The 23828-nt window shown below is 43.1% G+C and overlaps 1 protein-coding gene across 1 annotated transcript in view; it reads left to right on the top strand.

The window, feature by feature from the left end:
- LOC125955396 (uncharacterized) overlaps positions 1-23828 on the top strand; it is a 52126-nt gene that overhangs the window by 14446 nt on the left and 13852 nt on the right. The gene's annotated exons all lie outside the window — the stretch shown is intronic.

Raw genomic sequence — 23828 nt, 5'->3', positions numbered from 1 at the left:
ATACCGAGAAGAATTCCAAATCGAAGGATGTGTATGGGATCAGTTAAAAGAGGAACGGGTCCATGTTTCGAAACCATTTTTGTCAGATGAAAACAATCTAGTCCCATCTTCAGAAACATTTCCCAATGATAGTGTCGATGATTCCTTCATATATTTTTGTGAACGATTTCGTTTGGTGTGTGGCACCTACAATGAGCAAGAGTTAGAAGACGCAATAACTAACATTTTGAGGAATTGGCATTATAATGCCAATCACTTGGTTCCTGATCGACTCAACGTGTATAACGAGGAGAATATGGTTATCGATAGATTGTTTAAAGCCAATTTTGATTGGCAAATGGATCCTTTTGCCAAACCCTTATATTCAGATGACATTAAAAAAGGTGTCGAGAATATTGTAGGCGAACTAGCTCATATGAAGTTAAAACCTTTCTCTGATAAACTCCGCGAGGAAGTTGTGGGGTCGCCATTTCGAATTAAGCACAAAGTTATCGAAGCTTCTGACTTATACAGGCAACATGAAACTAAACGCCTGCATGCTGTTGAGGCATTCGATATCCAATTTGCTGCTACGATACTATTAGACACATTATATTGCCACAGTAAAGATCATACTACTACACTGTTTCTCACTGATTCGGATTTCATCACGAATTCAGACACCGCAAAAGCAGTGTATCGTTGTGATGGGTCCCCATCCAGTTTGTTCATTATCTGCAATAAAACGTTTGAAACGGTTCAGAATATCGTACAAAAATGGGAAAAAGAAATTCCAAAGGATCCTTCTAAACATATCTTTCTTCTCAGGAAAACGTGCAACACAGTATCCGATCTTGAAGGCTTTCACATTTGTGACTTAACAGAGGATTCATGCAATCAGTTTCTTTGTCAAACAATTCCTTTATGCACTACAACAATTTTGTCGTCCAAGATATTCCAGAATAATTTACAAGAACTTTCAATCGAACAAGTTATTAAACTGTTGTACTGGGGAAGGCAAATGGACGAGAACCAAGAAATTTCGAAGAAATATCGTGAAATCGAAAGTACTTATGTTCATCGTCCTTGGGTTGACGAGAAAAGCAACATCCAAGCAGAGAATAGATGGTGGAGTAAAGATTCCCCCGTACTGAAAAGCATAAAAGAACCCCAGAAGGAAGGAATAAGCATCAAGGAAATAACGGAAATATTAAAGAAAGAAGAGACTTTTGTTCAAGCGTTCGGGAAGGGAGATAATCCAGAGGAAAAGCGCGAACCAATCGTTGGTGACGAAGGAAAGAAAGTGTTGATATTGTTAGGAGAAGCAGGACACGGAAAGTCAACCAACATCACATGGTTGGCTTGGCATTTGCGAAAACGAAATCCTTCATCCTGGGTTGTTCGATGTAACTTATCCGATCATTGTTCCGACTTTAAACCATTTACAAGTGGCCGAAAGAAAGAGCCTGGAAAAGTTATCGATGAAACGGAAGCGTTGAGAATGTTATATAAGCTGCTTCGTTCATCACTTCAACTAGACCGAGAATTGGCTGAGAAGTGTTCGAAATATTTAGTTTTTTCTAATGGAGAAGCAAATGTGAGCGAAGATCTGACACTAAATCACGGTCCACCAAACAGTTTAATCCAACTGCTCGTATTCAAAGAAAAATTTAATGCAGGGGAATTGATATTGTTGTTGGATGGGTTTGATGAGATTGCACCTCATTATAAAGAGGTGGTTTTAAAGTTCCTCTCTCTGTTTGAACAATTTAAAGGAGTAGGGAAAATATATCTCACCAGCCGCCCGTATGGTTTCAAAGAGCAATTCGGAAAGGCATTCAAAGATTCCTCATTTTTCAAATTGAAACCTCTATCGCTTCATGATAAAGGATCAATTCTGTTTAAGATGATGAACGTGAAATGGAATAATGGAAATACTGACAATGAAGAGGTATCTGATTTCTATAAATCGTTGTGTATAATGCTACTTTGTAGTTTAGGTGACATGAGTGATGTTCCACTAAACCTGATGATGGCTGTGGACATTCTGGGGGATCGCGTTTTTCATAATGAAACTATAAACACACAGCTTTCTTCTCAAACGTTCAACATACAGCAGCTTGAGCCGATCATACATTTATCAAAGACGTCGTTTACCGTGGAAGAGTTTGTGAAGGTAAAGATCCGACAACTTCTCTACGACAAAAATGGGGGAGATAAAAATGTAGCAGATAAACCAGAAGCAATTGAAATATTTGGAACGACGATAGAAAAAGTGAAACTGCTCCATGGATTAGTGGCATTACGGGTGTTGTTTAACGAGAATGAGTGGAATATTATCTTATCGGCAAATGAGATCCGAGATGCTAAGGATTACATGGATAAAATACATGAAGGCAGTGAAAAAATTGGAATAATTCATAGCACCGGTGATGGGGGAATACGATTTATCCATCGTACATTCGTTGAATACTTCGCTGCTTGGTTGATTGTCAAGCGGCGAGTAGTAGGGAATCAACAATACAGGAAAAACATATCTTGCCTTGAGTCGTTCTGGGAGCGTAAAGCGCTACGGGAGAATATTGACTGCATCCTTGCCAAACGCCATCCACTACATGTTGCTATTATTGAGAGAGATTGGAAAAAAGTAGAATCATTACTTTCTTCAAATCCAAACTCGCTCTATGAGAGAGATTATGGAAAGAGAACTCCATTGCATTTAATTGCATTCTATTATGACTTTAAAACGGATTGGCCACGCTTTTTACCAGATTCCATTAAAAACATAATAAACGTAAAAGAAAAAATATTTGGATGGACGGCTTTAGATTTCGCGTTCCATAGGGACACAACCGGATTGATATGTTATCTCTTGCATCACGGGGCTTCGATTAATGTAGATTTTCTTTACGAACATGTAGCTGCAGCTGGTAAAGATAAAATTTGCAAAGCTGCAAAATATGCTACATATGTTATGAGATATTTGAACCATCAAGCAAACGATTACAAATCACACTGTGCCTGCAAAAAGATGAAACAATTTTGTGATAAAGTGGTTGCTGACTTGGCCAACGACACAACTGCAACGACGATAGGTGACAATACTGAGTGCAGCGGTAATAAAATGGTAAAAGAAATTATTGAGGAAGATTCAGTTTGGATGCTGGAGAGTGTAATTCAAAAGTGCGCTGGTAAGAAACACTTCGTTCGAATGATAAGGAATTCATATTTCAATTTGAAGTTGGAAAGAGAATCATTTATCGTCTTGGAATACTTTAGAACCAATGATCCATCCATTTTAAATGACGACTATCTATGGCATTGCATAGTACTGTCTTTGATTAAGAATAACAAAGATGAATTCCAGTTTTTTTTCGATCTCTACTGTTCTCGAACTAAGATCATAGATTTTCAACCCGGTTCCATTCCTTCCATTCAAAGTGATTCTATTGATTGTTCAATTCAAAGTGATGTAGCTAGATATCTTATTGATTACGTCGAAAACAATGTAAAACGATTAGTTATCTATTTCAAAAATAACATATGTTTTTCAAGATTAGAAATACAAAGAATTATGATTGATGACAAGATACTCTCGTTGCTGGTTTTATGTGTGGCAACAGTAAGACCATCTATGCTTAGGTATATGAAAGAGTCTTGCAAGTTGAATCTATGTGCTAGCATTGTCTATTCTCTAGCAATGATAACTAATCACTTATTTTTGAAACTTCCTCGCCAGGCAGTAATAAAATCAAGCAAGGCATATGAATGTCTGTTGGACCAAGCAACGAATATAAGCAACGTTGAAGCGAATAAAATGCTTCGTCTTGCCATAACATCCAATCTTTTTCAATTCTCAAAATGTCTGATAGAGCGATACAATATCGACTTCCAGGCTGTTGATGAGCTAAAGGGTTGGAATGTGTTCCATTTATGTGCTTCAAATCGACTCTTATTCTGTGTTGAACAAATGTTCTCTGGCGATAACGATTTTTCTTATGTTGATGGTAAAAAAACGGATTTGTTCGGTTACATGCAAGCAAAAACTAGCGATATGGATTGTTTTGGTGTTTTCGATAAGAAAGGACGAAGCATTCTCCACCTCGCAATGAAAAATGAACAGAGAGGCATAGTAGAACTCATTGTGGCTAGAAAATTGGGACTCGATGATTTAAATGAAATCAACTCCTTACGTGGTGATACCATTCCAAACATAATATTCTGCTTCCATGCGATTCAAGAGATTTCGAAATCGGTTGGAGAAAAATTGTGGCATTGGAATGTACTTTGTATGTTAGGCAGGCAAATAGCTAAGATTTCATTAACGAACCGCGAGGAATCACAAGAGTTAAATAATGGCTACTTGTTACTAAAAAAGAATGCCAAAGAGTTGTACGAAATCGCAATGAAATACAGATGCCTATACTTTATGTACTATTTGCATCGTGAGTTCCCTGACGCGATCCCACCACCGATTTATGATGCAGATTGGTTAGCATGCACAGCAAAGAGCCTAGTTTCGTCAGAATTCCTTCCTGTCACCAAATGGATGCTCAATCCAAAAGACGTGGATCAGCATACCAATTTATATGAGGTTGTTGAAAAATATGACGCTCAAAAATGCGATCTGACTTCAGTACATTTAGAGGAATTGGTCAATCAAGTTGAAATGATTCTATCGGCCAACCGATCGGTGGAAGAGGTTTGTAAATTGAAGCTCTTGGCCCTCGATGTGTGCTTGAAACAGGAATCAATGATAAGACATTTGTGTGAAACATTGAAAGTAAATATCGATTGGAAGGTTCTAATCGGAATTATGGAAATTGCACATCAGTCATATAATGATGAACCGGGTACTAAAAAATCAGATGGATGTGCATTCGAAAAGCCTGATTTTGTTCGGAGTTATAAATACCTCTTTGAACGAACCTCCAATCGTTACGAAATAGATGCCGAGGGTGCAAATGTGTTACATCTTGCGGCACAAAAAGGACTCGGTTGTATGGCCAAGTTCTTGATCAAACACAACATGGTTGATGTCATGACCGACAATGAGCAGAATGGATGGAATATCTTCCACTACTTTGCTTCAGGCAGCAGATGGAAATGTTGCTACACTGAAAATGATCATCTACTGCATTTGATAACTGAACGGGTGCTTGAGATCACATCAGATGACTCGGTCTTGACGGAAAGTCGCACGAATAAACTCAAGGAGCTTTGCTTCAACAGTAACGAAGAAAGAAAGAGTGTAATCCATGTTGCTGTTGAGGCTGGTAACATTGGAACGGCAGAATACATCATTGAGTGTTGTCTCGGAGTTAACCTCATAGACAAACATGTAATAATGAATCCAGACGAATGCTCGCGCTACAGAGAATGTTATGATGAGGTTTATCAAATAGTATCACAACTTCCAGTTAACGGATATTGTGATTACCTTTTACATAGATTAACTAAACCAATCCACAGATTCTCGCCAGAAAACATTGAACATATAACGGAACAAGGGAATGTAGAAGATCATATGGTTGAAGATACCTGCCGATCTGCAATAATATATAGATCGGTCACAACATTAGAGCATCTGATGATTGATTATGAGGATCAGATGCGCCAAGCATTGGCTAGAAGCACTAACAACGAACTGCTTTCCTGGATGACGGAGTGCATCAGAAGGAACAGAACCAGCATGTTCAATGTGCTCGTTGCTCACTATCGCACCTTACAAGGCATTGAACCAAGCATGGAGGTTGAGTTTGAGAATGAGGAAAATGATAACATTGATTTAGCCACGATTGGTGAGAATGAAATAGATTGGGAAATCATCGATAAATTCGCCCAGGATGTGACTATGAATCGAGACTTTCTGCATCTACTTATTTTGTCCGTTGCGTATGGAAGGCTCTCGATGACACGATTTTTGGTTGAAATGCTACAGCTGGAGGTCAACAAATCATTGATTTTATTAATTATGAAAGTGTTGGAAAAACTGTGGAATGATAATTGTAAGACTGCAACGCCAGTATACGAATACCTCGCGAGCAGATGTGAAGGAAAACCTAATTTGCTGCATCTTTGCATACAAGCTGAGAGTTATAATATGCTCAAATACCTCATAAAAGAGAAAAAGCTTGACCCGAATGAAGTTGATTCGGAGAATGGATGGAATGCTGGTCACTATTGTGTTTCGGATCCGAGTATCTTGTCGGGTTACAAGGAATTTACTTGGTTGGTAGAAGAGTATAATATGGACTGTTTCGGTGTTTGTGATCGAAATGGTAGAAGTATTCTTCACTTTGCATTGGAAAATGGTTTCGATCGAGTAGTGCAGTTCTTAATTAATCACAGACTGGGCCTCATCGGTGATAACCAACCATGGTATGAATGGGACTTGGAGAAAATAGAAAAACATATCTATGAACTACAACAAACGCTAGAATCGCTTCCGGAAAACACACCTCGAAAAGCACCACAAGTTCTACAAGATATAGTAGAGATGTTGGTTTCTTACTTAACCAATGAAACATCCGCAAACATTGGAGGAATATCATATTCTAATTGCAAGAATGAGTACAATGAAATAAAAGACGTTGCAGAAACCAATTCGGTTTCGATGCTGGAGAGCTTAATTCAACCGGAAACTAATGAAAGACTTTTGTTTCAAATGATAATGATTTCATATTTCGATTCGGCGTTGGAAAATAAATCGATTTGTGTGTTAAAATACTTTATGGAAAATGATCCGTCGATTTTACACAGCGATAACCTTTGGAAATGCGCTGTGTATGCTGCGCTAAACGGTTGCAAAATTGAATTTAAGTATTTTTTTGATCTCTACTGTTCTCGATTTAAAGTTAAATATTATCAATCCTCTTCGCTTCAAAGTAATGAACCTGGTTACACTATTGGTTATTTAGACTCTGATACAAAAGATGAAGTTTACGAGATCATAAATAACATAAATTGGGCAAAATTTGAAATATTAACTGAAATCGTTGATGACAAGATACTCTCGTTGATGGTTTTATGTGTGGCAACAGTAAGACCATTTATGCTTAGGTATATGAAAGAGTCATGTAAGTTGAATATTTGCGCTAGTATTGTCTATTCTCTAGCAATTATAACTAATCGCTTAATTTCGAAACTAAATCGTGAGACTGTAATAAAACCAAGTAAAGCATATGAATGTCTGTTGGACCTGCCATCGAATATAAGCAACATTGAAGCGAATGAAATGCTTCGTCTTGCCATAACATCCAATCTATTCGAATTCTCAAAATGTCTGATAGAGCGATACAATATCGACTTCCAGGCTGTTGATGAGCTAAAGGGTTGGAATGTGTTCCATTTATTTGCTTCAAATCAACGCTCATTCTGGGTGACCTCTGTTGATACCAGAGCTTATGTTGATGATAATAAAACTGATTTATTCCGTTACATGCAAGTAAAAGCTAGCGTCATGGACTGTTTTGGTGTTTTCGATAAGAAAGGACGAAGCATTCTCCACCTCGCAATTGAAAATGAACAGGAAGGCATAATAGAACTCATTGTGGCTCAAAAATTGGGACTCGATGATTTAAATGAAATCAACTCCTTACGTGGTGATGCCATACCAAACATAATATTCTGCTTCCATGCGATTCAAGAGGTTTCGAAATCTGTTGGAGAGAAAAGGTGGCATTACAAAGAGCTTTGTTTGTTAGGCAGGCAAATAGCTAAGATTTCATTAACGAACCGCGAGGAATCACAAGAGTTAAATAATGGCTACTTGTTACTAAAAAAGAATGCCAAAGAGTTGTACGAAATCGCAATGAAATACAGATGCCTATACTTTATGTACTATTTGCATCGTGAGTTCCCTGACGCGATCCCACCACCGATTTATGATGCAGATTGGTTAGCATGCACAGCAAAGAGCCTAGTTTCGTCAGAATTCCTTCCTGTCACCAAATGGATGCTCAATCCAAAAGACGTGGATCAGCATACCAATTTATATGAGGTTGTTGAAAAATATGACGCTCAAAAATGCGATCTGACTTCAGTACATTTAGAGGAATTGGTCAATCAAGTTGAAATGATTCTATCGGCCAACCGATCGGTGGAAGAGGTTTGTAAATTGAAGCTCTTGGCCCTCGCTGTGTGCTTGAAACAGGAATCAATGATAAGACATTTGTGTGAAACATTGAAAGTAAATATCGATTGGAAGGTTCTAATCGGAATTATGGAAATTGCACATCAGTCATATAATGATGAACCGGGTACTAAAAAATCAGATGGATGTGCATTCGAAAAGCCTGATTTTGTTCGGAGTTATAAATACCTCTTTGAACGAACCTCCAATCGTTACGAAATAGATGCCGAAGGTGCAAATGTGTTACATCTTGCGGCCCAAAATGGACTCGGTTGTATGGCCAAATTCTTGATCAAACACAACATGGTTGATGTCATGACAGTCAATGAGCAGAATGGATGGAATATCTTCCACTACTTTGCTTCAAGAAAGATGAGTTGGGAATGTTGCTACACCGAAAATGATGATCTACTGACTTTGATAATTAAACGGGTGCTTGAGATCACATCCGATGGCTTTTCTCTCTCCTCCTTGACGGAAAGTCGCAGGAATAAACTCAAGGAGCTTTGCTTCAACAGTAACGAAGGAAGGAAGAGTGTTATCCATGTTGCTGTTGAGGCTGGTAAAATTAACACGGCAGAATACATCATTCAGACTCGTCTCGGATTTGGCCTCATAGACAAACATGTAATAATGAATTCAGACGAATGCTCGCGCTACAGAGAATGTTATGATGAGCTTAGTCAAATAGCAGCACAAATTCCATTCAATGGATGGTGTAATTACTTTTTACATAGATTAGCTAAACCAATCCGCAGATTCTCGCCAGAAAACATTGAAAATCTAAAGGAACAAGGGAATGTAGAAGATCATATTGTGGAAGATGCCTGTCGATCAGCAATCAAGTATAGATCGGTCACAGTATTAGAGCATCTGATGATTGAGTATGAGGATCAAATGAAACAAGCATTGGCTAGAAGCACTAACAACGAACTGCTTTCCTGGATGACGGAGTGCATCAGAAGGAACAGAACCAGCATGTTCAATGTGCTCGTTGCTCACTATCGCAACTTACAAGGCATTGTACCAAGCATGGAGGTTGAGTTTGAGAAAGAGGAACATGATAACATTGATTTAGCCACGATTGGTGAGAATGAAATAGATTGGGAAATCATCGATAAATTCGCCCAGGATGTGACTATGAATCGAGACTTTCTGCATCTACTTATTTTGTCCGTTGCGTATGGAAGGCTCTCGATGACACAATTTTTGGTTAAAATGCCTCAGCTGGAGGTCAACAAATCATTGCTTCAATTAATCATGAAAGTGTTAAAAGACCTGTGGAATGAGAATTGTAAGACTGCAACGCCAGTATACGAATACCTCGCGAGCAGATGTGAAGGAAAACCTAATTTGCTGCATCTTTGCATACAAGCTGAGTGTTATAATATGCTCAAATACCTCATAAAAGAGAAAAAGCTTGACCCGAATGAAGTTGATTCGGAGAATGGATGGAATGCTGGTCACTATTTTGTTTCGGATCCGAATAGGATCTCGGGTTACAAGGAATTAACTTGGTTGGTAGAAGAGTACAATATGGACTGTTTCGGTGTTTGCGATCGAAATGGTAGAAGTATTCTTTACTTTGCATTGGAAAATGGTTTGGATCGAGTAGTGCAGTTCTTAATTAATCACAGACTGGGCCTCAAAGGTGATGAACAAAAATGGTATGAATGTGACTCGGAGAAAACAAAAAAATACATAAATGAACTGCAACAAACTCTAGAAACGCTTCAGGAAAACATATCACAAGAAAAGCAACTGGATATACAGGCCATATTAGAGAATGTAACAGACCAAAAATTTGCCCTAACAACGTATGAACAATTGTTCAAAAATCAACCTATCAGCTAAGCTAGATAGCATGTACATGTAGTAGTAGATTCGAGATAAATAGAATAAAAGATAAATATGACAAATATGTTATTTTTGATGGTTACAGAATCACGCAACAATAATTTCTCTGTCTGAAGCGTTGTAGAAAGAAAGGGTCCTTTGATCTCTTGCAGAACGGTTATGTAATTAATTCGGGTAAGTAAATAGATCGATGACCTCATAGCATAATCGTAGTCATCTTTCTTTCATCTAGAACAATCGTTGAAGTAGTGGAATCGTTGTTTGTCTACTGTTGATGTTCTGGGTTTGATTTCATCAATCGATCGATAGGGAATTATAATAAATTTCATAGCTATGGCCATTGTATGCGATACGGGACGGTGAATAAGATGCCGGTACGAAGATGGTTAAAGATGTTCTTAATTTCCAATATGGCGATAAGACGCTACACCTCACGAAATTGCCTGATGATCAAAAAATTAAAAGTATGATAAAAAAAATAACCTTTTTGGCAAAAAACGGCATAAACGTGCTGCAGTTGGAAGTGGCCGACGGTGGAGGAGAGTACGAGTTCCAGGGGTGTACGTACAGATAGATCACCTCAATCACATCATCGAAGGTGACCAGACCGCACCAGATCCGGAGATGATCGTTCGGAAGTGTATCAAGATCATTTCGAGTGAGGATCACACGTACATCGAGAGTAGCTCGAGCGATTAGGATGACGATAAGCTGTACGGACGACGATCACGGACGTCGCAGAATGAGGACAGTGTGCTGTCTCGGAAAGCTACAACGTCGGGAACGGTGATTCTCAGTGACGATAGGTTCACCGATGAGGAAGGTGAGAAGCTCGGACCACCGGAGATTGTGTTCGTACTTTAACTTTCCCTGGACTTTGATGAGGAGAGCATCATCCACAGAGCAATGGAACATCAGCAGCGTGGGTTGGTAGAAGGAGGGAGAGAAGGGAGCTGCACATGGATTTGGTGTGTTGGTTTAGTAAGGGGTTCACCGTTTTTTTTTTTAATATAATTTCCGATTTAACGTTTGCATTAAAAAAAGAGACAAAATTTGAATGATGATAAGAAAAAAAACTAAGACAGATTATGGAGATCTGTAAACTACATTTGAAATTTTTATCAGGTAATTTTATCAGTTTACTTATTTTAACAGAAAAATGGCTGCACCGCTGAGTGCGATTGTCCGGGAGGTCGGTAGAACTAACCAAACCGTGCAGAAGTACCTGACGAACATAGACATACATGTCCGGAAGCGGAAATACCGTCCGCTGGTTCTGGCGGGATCTGGCCGGATCTGGTACTCGAAGCGATCGTTAGATAAGATGGAGTGGTTAACCCTCGGTTGGGCACCCGGGTACCCGGGTATCCATTTCAACTTTCAGCGAAAAAATGAATGACTTCCCGTAAATATTTTTTTACGAAACTCCGGATCCCCAAAGTACAACTCTTTTCAAGCCGAATTGGCTTCGGAATTGTTTTGATAACTAATATTTAAAGGTAATTATGGGCCGATAAAAATAACATACGCCCAGTGGCACCCGGGTACCCGGGTACCCAACGAAGGGGTTAACGCCGGGTGCCCAACCGAGGGTTAAATATGATGCTCGACATTGTTAACCACCTGCTAAACTGCGGATTCAACGGCCTTTAACGGGACGGGATTAAGATTCCCGATAACATGTGCCGCATCCTGACTAGCTTCTCAAATCTCTGGAAATTCAGATTACGGTTGATATTCGTCAAGCATCCGTCCTTAGCTCAATACTCCGGAACATAAAGCCCAATGGAACTTTGTGTCGACTAAGTCAGCATCGTGGGCAGGGGACGGACCCTGACGGAGGTTAAAATTAACACGAAACTGTCGGTCGATGCAGTGAAATCGTCGATGTCTGGGGTAGGGCTTGAGGTCACAAAACCGAGAGAATGCTGGTTAGTGGTCCGCAAGAGAAATCGATTGAGATCAATGAGCTTGTGGTTTGGTCTCAGGAAACGAACAAGTACCTTGGGGTGATGATAGATCGCAAGCTTAGCTGCAAAACCCATGTATAGCATGCTAGTAGAAAGTCACTGAGGGCCCTTAAATATGAACAAGGATGATAGGAGAGTTTTCTACAGTTTTTTAACTATTTTTCAGGCGCTATATAATGAGCGCGACATTGAAAAACAGGGTCTATCATTATGAAACAGACTGTAGTTTTTTTTAACAATGGTAACTTACTATTTCTATTTTAAAAAAACTCTCAGCTAGCCCTGCCATTCGTCTCTTCATCAATTCCTCAGCATAAAAGTATGAGGGATAGAACCTAACGCAACATTCTGTTTTTTAAAGTTTCAACAGACCCCAACAGGCCCATTGCTTCATGCGTCCTTCTAATCTATGATTCATAAACACAACAGTTGTAAACAGTTAAGTATTTTAACTATTGGATCCGAAGCTATGTTTAACAACATATGTTTAAACACCGAGCACCCCAGGTTCCAGGACAGGAGGAAATACCTGTCCATTTTTTTCTATCTATTGCTTCCTTGTAAATAAATATGGTAATGTTTAACAAAAAAATGTTTAATAAAAAAATGGAAAATGTTTTAACAAAAACATACACTACTCAAAAGCTTTAAACAAAGAAAAGTTGCCTCCCACAGAACATTTTTTACGTTTCGATACCATTTTTGTTAGCACTAGATAGTTTTGTTGGCGTTTAAAAACAGGGTCCATCCATTAAACGATAAAGCAAGTCTTAACTTAATTAAGAAACTTACGAAACTGTCCGCCAAAGATGAATACGCGATGAGCTCGTAGAAATCAGCCCGATTAGACACAACCCAGTGCTAACCCGTTTGCACTGCTAGGTATAACGAATCTAACTTGAACGTGCACAATCGGTACCACTTTGTTAAAGTAATGGACGCACGCTAAATAAAGTACAGAACTCTTGGAGCCTCAAGCGATGAAGAAACCACGCGATCTTACGCCGATTCCAATCAGTGTTCTTCGCTTCTCTACGCTATTGCTCGTACTGGAAGACGTAGAGTGACTGATTTGTCTGTACTACAGTTATGCGACGGACAGGACCATCTTTTATATTGAAATCCAATGTTATTCTTATCTGACGGCTTATCTTTGCTGATAGCGCCTAAGTTACGCTTGAATCGATGCTTTCGGGTGTTGGTGGCTGGAGTATGTTAGGTTCAATTATATTATAAGAGTCATTTACTAATATTTTTTAATTTGTTAGTGTTTGGTTTTGATTTTATGCGTTCAACCAATCGGCGTGGCTTGGAATTGACAAAGTTTTGCGTGTAATTTGCTAAAATAGTATTCTATATATTCTCTTATTGTTGCCCCTCACCCCTCAAGACTGTTTATTTGTGGTTTGGTCATTTTCCCCCCATAACTCTAAAACATATTCTGTTGGGTTCAAGTTGCATCATTAGGAGTAGCTTTTTCTATCCATTTGTGGAGAAGTGTATAAGTAGCGTATCCAAAACGAATGGTGAATTCAACGTGTTAACTTTAAAGTAGTTCCTTACTGTGCTACCCATGTCAAAATTGCTTAAATCCCACTTTCGTTCAGGCTGACGCAAGTTGTCTCGAAATTACTATCTAATCCCTTCCAGTTAAGTCTTTGTTCCAAATCCATTCCAAATAATCTCAAAAATCGACGTTCGTGATAAAAAATAAGTGACTTTGTTTTCTACGGAGTCACTCGCAAACTATGATGAATGTGGCAAGTGTAAGCAGAGAAGTCGGCAACGATAAGAAGAACGACTAATCCTCCTAATCGAAATCACGGCCGCTTTGAAGCCCGCTTGCTCGTGCTCAGATTTCACGCACTGCCGTTCCCTTTCCTTTCGCTAGGGCTTAGTGCTGATCTCTGGTGGAGGCGTCTGGTGTTTCCGCCTAGACAAACATCACGTTCTGGAGTGCTGCGGTGCGGAATGCGCTCGTCATTGCGATGTCCAACCTACGCACTTGTTTAGTCATTTTTCCCAGAAATGTTGCTAATTTGTTGGCCAACTTCGGGCATTGTGAATTCTCGATAACGATCTGACCTGCGTTGCATCTCGTTGGGGCTGCAGATTATGGTATCATTCCGATATCAATCTCAATCCAACCGCATTAAAAGCAAATGAGTACATCCCTTCATACACACCCTCTATCTGATTTCTTAGCACCATTTTTATAGAGCAACGGTCAACCAAGAAAAACGGGTTTAAAGTGTGCCGATTTAAAGTCCATTTGGTTTGAATGTAACTTGGTGAATGTAAATGTTACAATTACAGCATCCAGACATCTTACCTAGTTTTTATAGATGTTATAAATTAGCGCGATTGCTCTACTCTATCATTGTAGCAGGAATATGGGCTAATTTGATCGAAAACTCACGTAATTCCATGTAAGTTGCTTGCCGTCTTTTCTCTAATAAATTTACTTATTGAACGTCAACCTCGCAAGCTAATAATTCGAACCGAGATAGACGAAGACGATCAGACGAACAGGACGAATTTGACGGTGACCTAGTTCTGGAAACAACACAAATATTTCTTCAAAGGTATTCTGCGGCTTCTGCTTTAATCTCCGCCACTCTCATTAATGTTGTAAACTGGTATAAGGGACAAACGAAAAGATTTTGAGGTCTTTTATACCAATTTTACTAAAGCTTTTAATATTCTTAGAGTATAGAGGAACTTTACCCATTCGCCTATCTAGAGCGCCTATCTAGAGCTCATTATGCTTATCGTCGGCGAGTTCATGGTAAGGACTGGTACGAGCATCAAGTACCTTGGCGCTGATATTCATGACCAACTCATCAGAATGAGCTGAGAGTCATACGGAGTATACTGACGAGCTCTGAGGAGCGCAATCATGAAGCTGATTGCCATACTGCTCTTTCTAGTGTACGGTAGCTAGTCTTCTGTGATTGCGTACAATCTCAATAATTTATTAGTTAAACGTTAGAAGACGCAATCTTCTAATAATTGCCCGTTAGCCGCTAGTTCGATTTTTAATCCAAAAAGACTCCTCTCTCCCGTGCGTACCAATGCCTCATCCTAGTCTTAGTATCTATCGCGTAGCTGCTCCCGGCGCGTTGCCGGCGAGCTGCTGCTGAGCCGCGTTTCGCTCGGGCGAAAACAGTGGCGGACGGTTTTGTACGTCACCATTTTCTCCCTCCTTTGGGACGTAGGCGCCCATCCCAAACTGACGTCGATGATGGGAAGTCTTCCTCCACCTGGCCTGGCACCGAAGTTCCGCGAGATAGCGAGTATCTCCAGCGTCTCCAAAATCGCTGTGCCATTCTCTGAACGCGCCTCCATCAGGTGGTGGGTCCGCTCACATCCTCTTGAAGAGTGGACGGCACTGGAATGGTGGTGAACGGACGCCCGATGAGGAAATGCGCCGGGGTCAGCGCTTGTGGGCTATCAGGCTCTGACCGCATTGCCGTAAGTGCACGGGAATTCATGATGCCAGCGATTTGGTGCATGAGCGTCTGCAATTCCGTTAGCGTCATGAGGGCACCCGTCGTAGCGCCCTTGAACAGGCGCTTGCCTACCTTAATGTTGAACTCCCACAATACTCCGACGTTTGGGCTGCGGGGAGGAATAAACGAAAAATTAATGCCCTCCTCTGCAGCCGCTTCAATTACCCTGCGCTGTTGCGCTTCCTTCTTGAAGGTCCGATGAAGTAGCGTCAACTCGCGTGCGGCTCCAACGAAGTTCCGACCGTTGTCGGAATACACGCACTCTGGTCGCTCCCGTAGCGAGGCAAACCGTATGAGGGTAGCAATGAACGCTAAAGTCGTAAGGCGTTCGACGACCTCCAGATGTACCGCCGTCGTGGCGAAACATATGAAGATGCACACGAACACTGACGTAGTCGTTCTCGATTTCGAACTCAAAGTAATCTGGAACGGTCCACACAGATCCACGTCGGTGTGGCTGAATGGCGGTGATGGATTCACCCGCGCGGCAGGCAGCCCTATCTGTTACTCTAACGTGCGCGGTCGTATCTTAGCGCGTTTCACACAGTGGGAGAGTACGCCGATGACCGTTTGTCGAAGATCCCTCATCCATAATCCTATGAAGAACGGTAGATTGCACTGTGGCACCGGGAAGATACATCCATGAAGCATAATAATAAAGATACAGTTTGCCAAGATTCGGATACTGCCATCGTTCGCTGAAACCTTCATGAACAATACTAGCACAATCAACTGAAACGAAGAGCAAATAAACGACCATTATTTACCACGAATCATACATTCTGCTCCAAAGCCTTTACAAGTTGACATTTTCCCATACATCATACATGGATAAGAGTACGGCGATCAATTCGTACAGATTGTAATGAAACTCGTGCTGCTCGGTGCTGTTTGCAGAATCAAGCAAAATGTTGAGGCAGATGACGATAATCGAATGAAGAAATAGAAGGTTTTGGCCCATGCAGGAGGAGAGGAGAGAGAACAACGTCGGGGCTTGAGATAAAAGCATGTGTTCTTGCAGTCCGGCGTGCGATACGCACCAGTCATTGGGCAATCTGATGCTCAAGAAATTTGGTCTCGTCATGTGTGACTTCTCAAACGTCATGTGTGTCGACAACGAAAAAGGATTCTAAACCCTTTCACCATATTTTCGACATACTTTGGCCACTTTGGGGGAGGAACGGAGGCGAAACCACGCATCCTGTCGGATGGATGGGGTCAAATTTTAGTATAACAAGAGCCCCCAACCCGGTCGAAGACGAATATCGAAGGAACCTCCTCAAGGCAAGATCGGTATTTCGGCTCCAGAAGGACAAACACCATCCCGCTCTGATGACCGGTGCCCCGTAACCTTAAGCCTAGGCTCGGCAGGTGTTAGCAGTATAGAGTAAAATCCTGTATTACCAGTTTAAGATTGAGCGACGAATACATAGAGTAAGTTGGGGGAAAAGTTAGGGCTTAATGGATTTTTATTTTTATAAAATGAATTAAATAAAGTTACAACAGAAAAAAATGAACACTGAATTATTTTTAAAAAAATTATCTCTCTACTGTAAAAATGCCAGCTCGATCAAATGACAATTTGTTTGGTTAAAATGGATAATGGAAAGCTCGTTCCTTTAAAATCAGCCGTTTTTCCAGTAATTCACGAAGTAATGTGTACAGTTTCTGTGTTTTTACTCTTTTATTACATCAACTAATCACAGCATCAGTTTTTTACGTTAACTGGATGGGTTTTGCCATCCACTCGAACTTTTGCCCCGCCTTACTCTACCACAACTCGAAGAATACCTGTTGTAACGGCACTGGCGTTTAGTCGCGACCGATTACGCCGCGCCAGTCCGAAACGTTTGCCGAAGCAAAGTGTGCGATGCTGCAGAGGAGCTGGAAGAGACTCTTGTCGCTGATTCCGCTGGTCGCTGATCGCTGGTCCGGACGAAAAGGCCTGTCAAATGCTGACTCGGTGTCTCACAAGGGTTACCACGGGTGGGGCCCAGAGCAAGATCGAGTAGCTGAGGCTTTCGGATGAGCTGTAGCGGTCTCAAGACAAACGCGGATGGTTTCTTGATGAGTACAAACTTCCAACTCCCATTTATTAAGGTCTATCTTAGCCTATTTATACTCTAAAGTTCTAAGTGGAGAAGCCACCCCTCTCACCCCCTTCGCTCCCGAGTCTCAACTGCTGACTCCGCAAAACCAAACAGACACCGATGTTTATCCGCGGGTTCCGGGTCCGACCTTCGCTGATGCTTTGGTTTGGCTCTGTTTGTATAACTTTCATACAAACAGCTGGACCGCAAGTTCCGCACTTCCAGAATGAGGTCATTGCTGTGACCTCGTTATCGTTGTGACATCGTCGTCAGGGCGCATTGGGTGGCGACGTGTTGCGCATGTTGTCTTCCTGTCGTGTCACATCGTCGTCGCGTCGCATCGGTCATCGGCTGCGCAGGTAGCTCCGGTGTCGTGTTGTGCTGCGATGGTGAACTGGCCAATTCTCCAAGGGCTATGCGGTTGCATACTTCCAGGCATACGAAGAAGCGTCAAGACTCGAGAACGCGAGGCGGGGCGCTTCACTGTTAAAAAACAGTTTTATGGTTTAAGATTTAAGAGACAGATAATTCCTGGGGTTGGTGTATTTGAGGTGAGAGTGAGCATACGCGTTTGCTTCGGGCTCCGGCGAAAGTAAGCAGAAAAGTGTGCTTCCAGCGAAAACTAGGGTAATGATGCCTTTCACAAGGAAGCCGTAGTGTGCCAGCAGCTGGCAAATAGTTCGGCGAGCCATCGAGATCGGTGGCCGAACGGGGAAACACCGTTTGTTTTTTCACAAAACGACGCGGTCGATCAGCTGCGCATAGTGTTGTGCGTGTGGTGTAAACGCGCAAAGAGTGCCCGCAATCAGTTGTTATCTGATAAGGAAGTCGCGTGTGCGTTAGACTGTCGCGGGTGAGAGGAGAGGTATGTGCGTACTATAGTCGCCAGTGGATGGACCGTGGACCGGATGATCGCACTGGCAAAGACTCGGCAGTCAGGACCTCTGCTCGACGTCTACCAGCTAGCGGTCCTGCAGCTGGCAGACCTACGGATCGCATAACGGCGGACGAACCGGCACGACACACACTGCTTAGACGTTGGAAACCAGTGGCACGTAGACAGAGGTTGCCCGGGGAGGTAAGCTCCTCGCTGAAGAGAGACAGGAACGTCGAGAACAGGACGGTTTTACGGTGGTAGAATTGAAGAGGGAAAAGAAGGTGGCTAATGAGAGGGTAGCGTGTGTAGAGAAGGCGGCCACGCCAAGCCGACCACCGATCAGGGGGGACGCTCTGCTGGTCAAAGCGGCGCAGGACGAGGAATACGCCGCAATATACAAGCTGTTAATTTAATTTAATTTATTTATTTAAAGTGTTCGTCGTCAGACTAGACACAGTGTCTTAAAACTAAGGAGGACATAATAAAGAAGCGGGAGCTCATGAATAATAGAGGGAAAGGCACAGGTGGGTGAAAAATAGAATAAGGATGCAAAACAAACTACAACCGAGACTGCGAGAATCCCGCGACTCCGATCAGACGACGCTCGATGAAGAGGAGTTGAGAGCAGTGAAGAGGGCGAAACGAAAAGCAGAGAAAGAGAGGTGAAAATCCAACAAGTGATAGAGGAGGTTGAAGCTACGGAGCCACCGAAGGAGAGGATCCGTAGTGCCGTAGGGTACGTCGACGGGGAACGAGGAAGAGAGAGCGGTGGCGTAAAGTGCGCGATGGACAGTAAAGGGGGAGACGGGCCAGGAGACCCGGCACGTCTAGTCTACCCATCAGGACGCCACCAATGAACAGGTTCTGCGCGGATTGTGCGTCTAAGCTCCAATGTCGGCAGTCCGAGCAACACACAGCGGGCAGAGTAGGATAGCGTGAAGGCAGGAGCACTCCCCCTGCGCCACAGGACCATACGCGTGAAGCTCCGTTGGATATGCTCAATCTTAGAGACAAGCATTACACCAGCCGGGTTCCATACGATGCTTGCGTATTCCAAGGTTGGTCTCACGAGCGCACAATAGAAACACCTAAAGCAGCCAGGATCGTTGAAGTCTCGCGAGAATGCCCTAATCAGCCGCAAGGTCTTGAAGGCCTTTGCCACAGCTGATTGAATATGTTCCTGGAACGTTAAGCAGCGATCAAGCGTCACCCCAAGGTCCCTGACGGAGGAGACGCGGGACAAAGAAACGGAGTTAAGCAGGTAGTTGAAAGAAATCATATGAAAGCGAGAGGAAGAGATTACAGAACACTTATCAGGACACAGAAGGAGGAAGTTGGCTGAACACCAGAGGGAAATAGAATCTAGGATTTCTTGCAGGGCAATACAATCGTCGATGCTGTGGATTGGGGAATAGATTTTTAGGTCAACAGCATAAAGCAGATGACCCTCAGGAGGCAGGATGTTACACATATCATTCACGAACGGAATAAATAAAAGAGGAGAAAGAACACTATCTTAGGGGACGCCCGAAGTGCAGAGGACTTCCACCGAAAGGGAAGATCCTACCATTACTCTGCATGAGCGACCAGAGAGGTAGGACTGAAGCCATGCTAGAATGTTGGGCGATACGCCAAGCTTGCCGAGTTTAGCAACCAAAAGAGGATGTGGAACACGGTCGAAAGCCGCTTTGAAATCTGTGTAGATGGCATCCGTCTGAATGCCGTGATGTAGCCTTGCAGTGGTGGAGAAGACAAATTCCACGAGGTTGGAGACGTTTGAACGTTTCGGCATGAAGCCATGCTGGCGAGGGTTGATCCAAGCGCTCACCGCAGATAACAGCGAGGGGTGGATCACAGATTCGAAAACCTTGCTGCAGTTACTGATCAGCGATATCCCCCGGTATTTTGCCACGCATGACTTGTCCCCTTTTTTATGAGTGGGAATTAGGTGTGCTCTACGCCAGGAGGCCGGGAAAGATTTCGACTTTAGGGACATCTTGAAAAGTGTCGATTGCGGAGCTGCTAGGACAGGGGCGCAGTTTTTAAGTACCGCAGCAGTTTTAAGTAGATGGTCGAAGATTATGGAGTGCATTGCCGACAGATACAACGCTAACCGGGAGCTCGTTTACGCAGAAAACCCCAGACGGCGTGTAGGCGAGACCAGATTCGAGTGCCGATGGGTCCTGTATCGGAGCATCAAACAGACCGACCAAATGTTTCGAGAAAAGAGCGCAGATGTCCGATTCCCTGTCAGCCTGCTCCATGTCCAGAAACATAGAGCTCGGCATACTATAGCCCCTCCCTCTGCGGGCGTTAACGAAGCTCCAAAAGGAATTCGGATTTGATCAGAAACGCTCTTGAATATTGTCTACGTACCTCCGGTAACACGCTCTGTTGTACAGGCGGTAAGCCGCTGACGCAAGCTTAAACATCGTCCTGTTAAAGGCTGACCGATTGTTGTTGTAACGTCGACTAGCACGGTTGCAGTCGCGACTGAGGCTTCGCAACGTACTGTCCGACCACGGAGGACGGGAAGGAGGATAGTAACGAGGAGAACAGGCGTTAAGAGAAGAAATAGTGATTTCGTTGAACTGAGCCACAGCTTCATCGACTGTTGAACATAAAAACAAAAAAGACCAGTCGATGTGGGAAAGGATTTCGCACAATCTGAAGTAGTTCGTTTTGTGATAGTTGAAAGCGGGAGACGAGGAACGAGCAGAGGAGTTAGAGGAGCTTGCGGAAAGAGGAAGCTTAAGAGCTAATGATAGAGGAGGGTGATAAGGATCCAGGTTCACAAGCTGGAACGCAGCCGGTTGGATCGATAAAAGTGGAGCGCACGTCGAGTTCACTAAAACCAAATCCTGCATCCTTCACATGTAATTCTGCATCACGATCATCTGGAGAAGTTGTGATTGCTGTAGCAAGCCCATGAACACCGCGCAAGAATTAGAGTTGGCAAGCGGGATTCGTTGCAGGATAGCCGGCCGGAGTTGGTTGGAATCACCACCAAGGATGAGGAAATCGTTCTGGGCCATTCGTTGCGACACGTCGCTCAGGCACTCTGCTAAGGCCTCGAATGTGTCCTCATCGGCTGAGAAGTAGGGGGGGATATACACTACGCCTACGAAGATTCATGGTCGCGATCGATGGGAGATCTGAACCCACACCATCTCCAGCGAACAACAAGTGACGGGGATCCTAGCAGCACGAAGTTTAATCGAACGATCAGAACGCCACCTCCTTCCGATTTGGTGCTGTTCAGATTCGAGCGATCGCACCTTAACATGCTATATTCGGAAAGGTCGAATAGGAGGCCAGACGGTAGTGACGAGTCAAGCCAGGTTTCCGATAGCATTACGACGTCGCAATTAGTCCTCTGAAGAGGCGAGTCGGAGCTCAGAGGTTTTTGTCCGTCGGCCTCGAGCGTTTTGGTAGAATATTATAAAGTCGATTTTTCGAGCAGGAGCCTTTTGCTGGGTTATGGTACATTTACAGCTCAAGCATCGATATTTTTCTTTTAAATTACAGTGTTTACTTAGTATTTTGAGAGTTGGATTGGTCTGTTTTCTGTTGGTGGTTTGATTTTAGTAACGAAGCAAACATTACGTGCCTGTGTTTTAAAAATCGATTTCGGCACGCTGGCCGAGACTTTGTGTTGTTAGATGAAAACTATTTGTTCTAAAGCAAAGTCATAATGTCCAAAACAGTGCCATAATGTAGATTGTGGCCCAGAAACTTCAAGGAAGTAACAGATAATCAAAAGAACATCCCCAATTTTCAATTTGTGGCTACTATGAAGGGCACAGATGGGTAATGTAAGCGCGGCATATTACTTCTAATTCTTTTAAAAAGGCATAAAAATTAACTCAATGTATTAAAAAACAGAAGTTTTAGAGAAAGTGCTGAAACCTAGCATGGAAAGATTGTACGGAAACAACGATTATGTGTTCCAGCAAGATGGAGCCCCGTCGCACACAGCGAATTTGGTCCAAGACTGGTGCAGGAACAATTTAACCAGATTTCAAGCGAAGAATCAATGGTCTCCCAGTTCACCAGATCTTAACCCACTGGACTTTTTCGGTTGGTTGTACATGTTATTATTGCTAAACGACCATAAACTGTCCAGTTTGATACAATCCAAAGCAGCGATAAATAAAATTTGAGATGAAATGCCTATGAAGGTCGTCCGTGCCGCGTGCGATGGGTTTGAGAAGCGATTGAAGCCAGTAAAGAATGTTTGGGGGCGGAGTAATTTCGAACCTTTTTTTATAATTAATTAATATAAGTTTCTTAATAAAAAGAAGGCTCGGATTAAAAAACAACAACCCATCCTTTAGGAAAATATAGACGATTGAAGTTGTATGAGAATATATTGGACACGGTGTAAAGCTGCGCCGCTTCTACAACCACAAGATGCTGGCGGAGATTCGTCTTCCGCTAGCAGACGCGGAGAACCTAGTGAAGGCGGGCAGCATCCCGATCGGGTGGAACGACTGATATTGCTCTGCTGTTCGAACCACACAAGGTCCAATACCAAGGACGCCAGCTGGTGTGAGGACGCTTGTGGCCTAGTTGCGATAGTCACAAGCGGAAGGTGTATCATCGAGGAGCGGCTTACTTCACAAACGGACGAGGGATTCGCAGCTGCAGTAATCGGTGGAGTAACAGTGTGTTCGTGCTCTTGACCAGTATGCACGCATGCTGGACAACATAGTGGAGCTGCTGGACCGTCATCGTCGCCCCATCGTACCGGTTGGTGACTTTAACACGCGCGGAGATCGACTCGAGGAGGCAATTGATCGTCTGAACCTGGTGCTGGTGAATGACGGTGGAGCTAGCACGTTCAGAATGAATGGTCGAGAATCCTGCATCGACCTGACCTTTTGCATCCCCGAACTGCTAAGTGGAATGCAGTGGCAGGTGCGTGATGACTTCACCTTCAGTGACCATCACGCCCTATGGTAGAGCGTGGAGAGAACGGCCCCATCTTGCGAGGGCAGCAACCCGCCTGGATGTCGATCCAAGGCTGAACCCACGCGACTAGCAAGCTGGAAGACCGGCTAGCGTTCCAGAAGGACCTCTTCACTGCTACCATATGCAGGTACGACAGCGACAGCGCCTAGAGGCCTTGACGTCGGCGATGGTCACTGTGTGTGACGTGACGATGGCCCGACGCAGTGGACAACCAAAGCGCAAGAACTCGTCCCCGTGGTGGACTTCGAAGCTACAGGTGCGTTCCGTCGGGCTCGGAGCAGAAAGCAACGGTGCAAGACGGACAGCGAGCGAGAGTCCGCACACTTGACATTCAAGGGCGCAAAGAAAGCTCTCTCCGTGAAGATCAAGCAGGCCAAAAAAGCGATCGGCTTCCATCGGCTCATAAAAGACGCGGAGACGAACATCTGGGGTGGG

This window comes from Anopheles darlingi, chromosome 3, assembly GCF_943734745.1.
Source record: "Anopheles darlingi chromosome 3, idAnoDarlMG_H_01, whole genome shotgun sequence".
Lineage (NCBI taxonomy): Eukaryota > Metazoa > Arthropoda > Insecta > Diptera > Culicidae > Anopheles > Anopheles darlingi.
The sequence above is the reverse complement of the archived record's forward strand: the minus strand, read 5'-3'. Positions and strand labels throughout refer to the sequence as shown.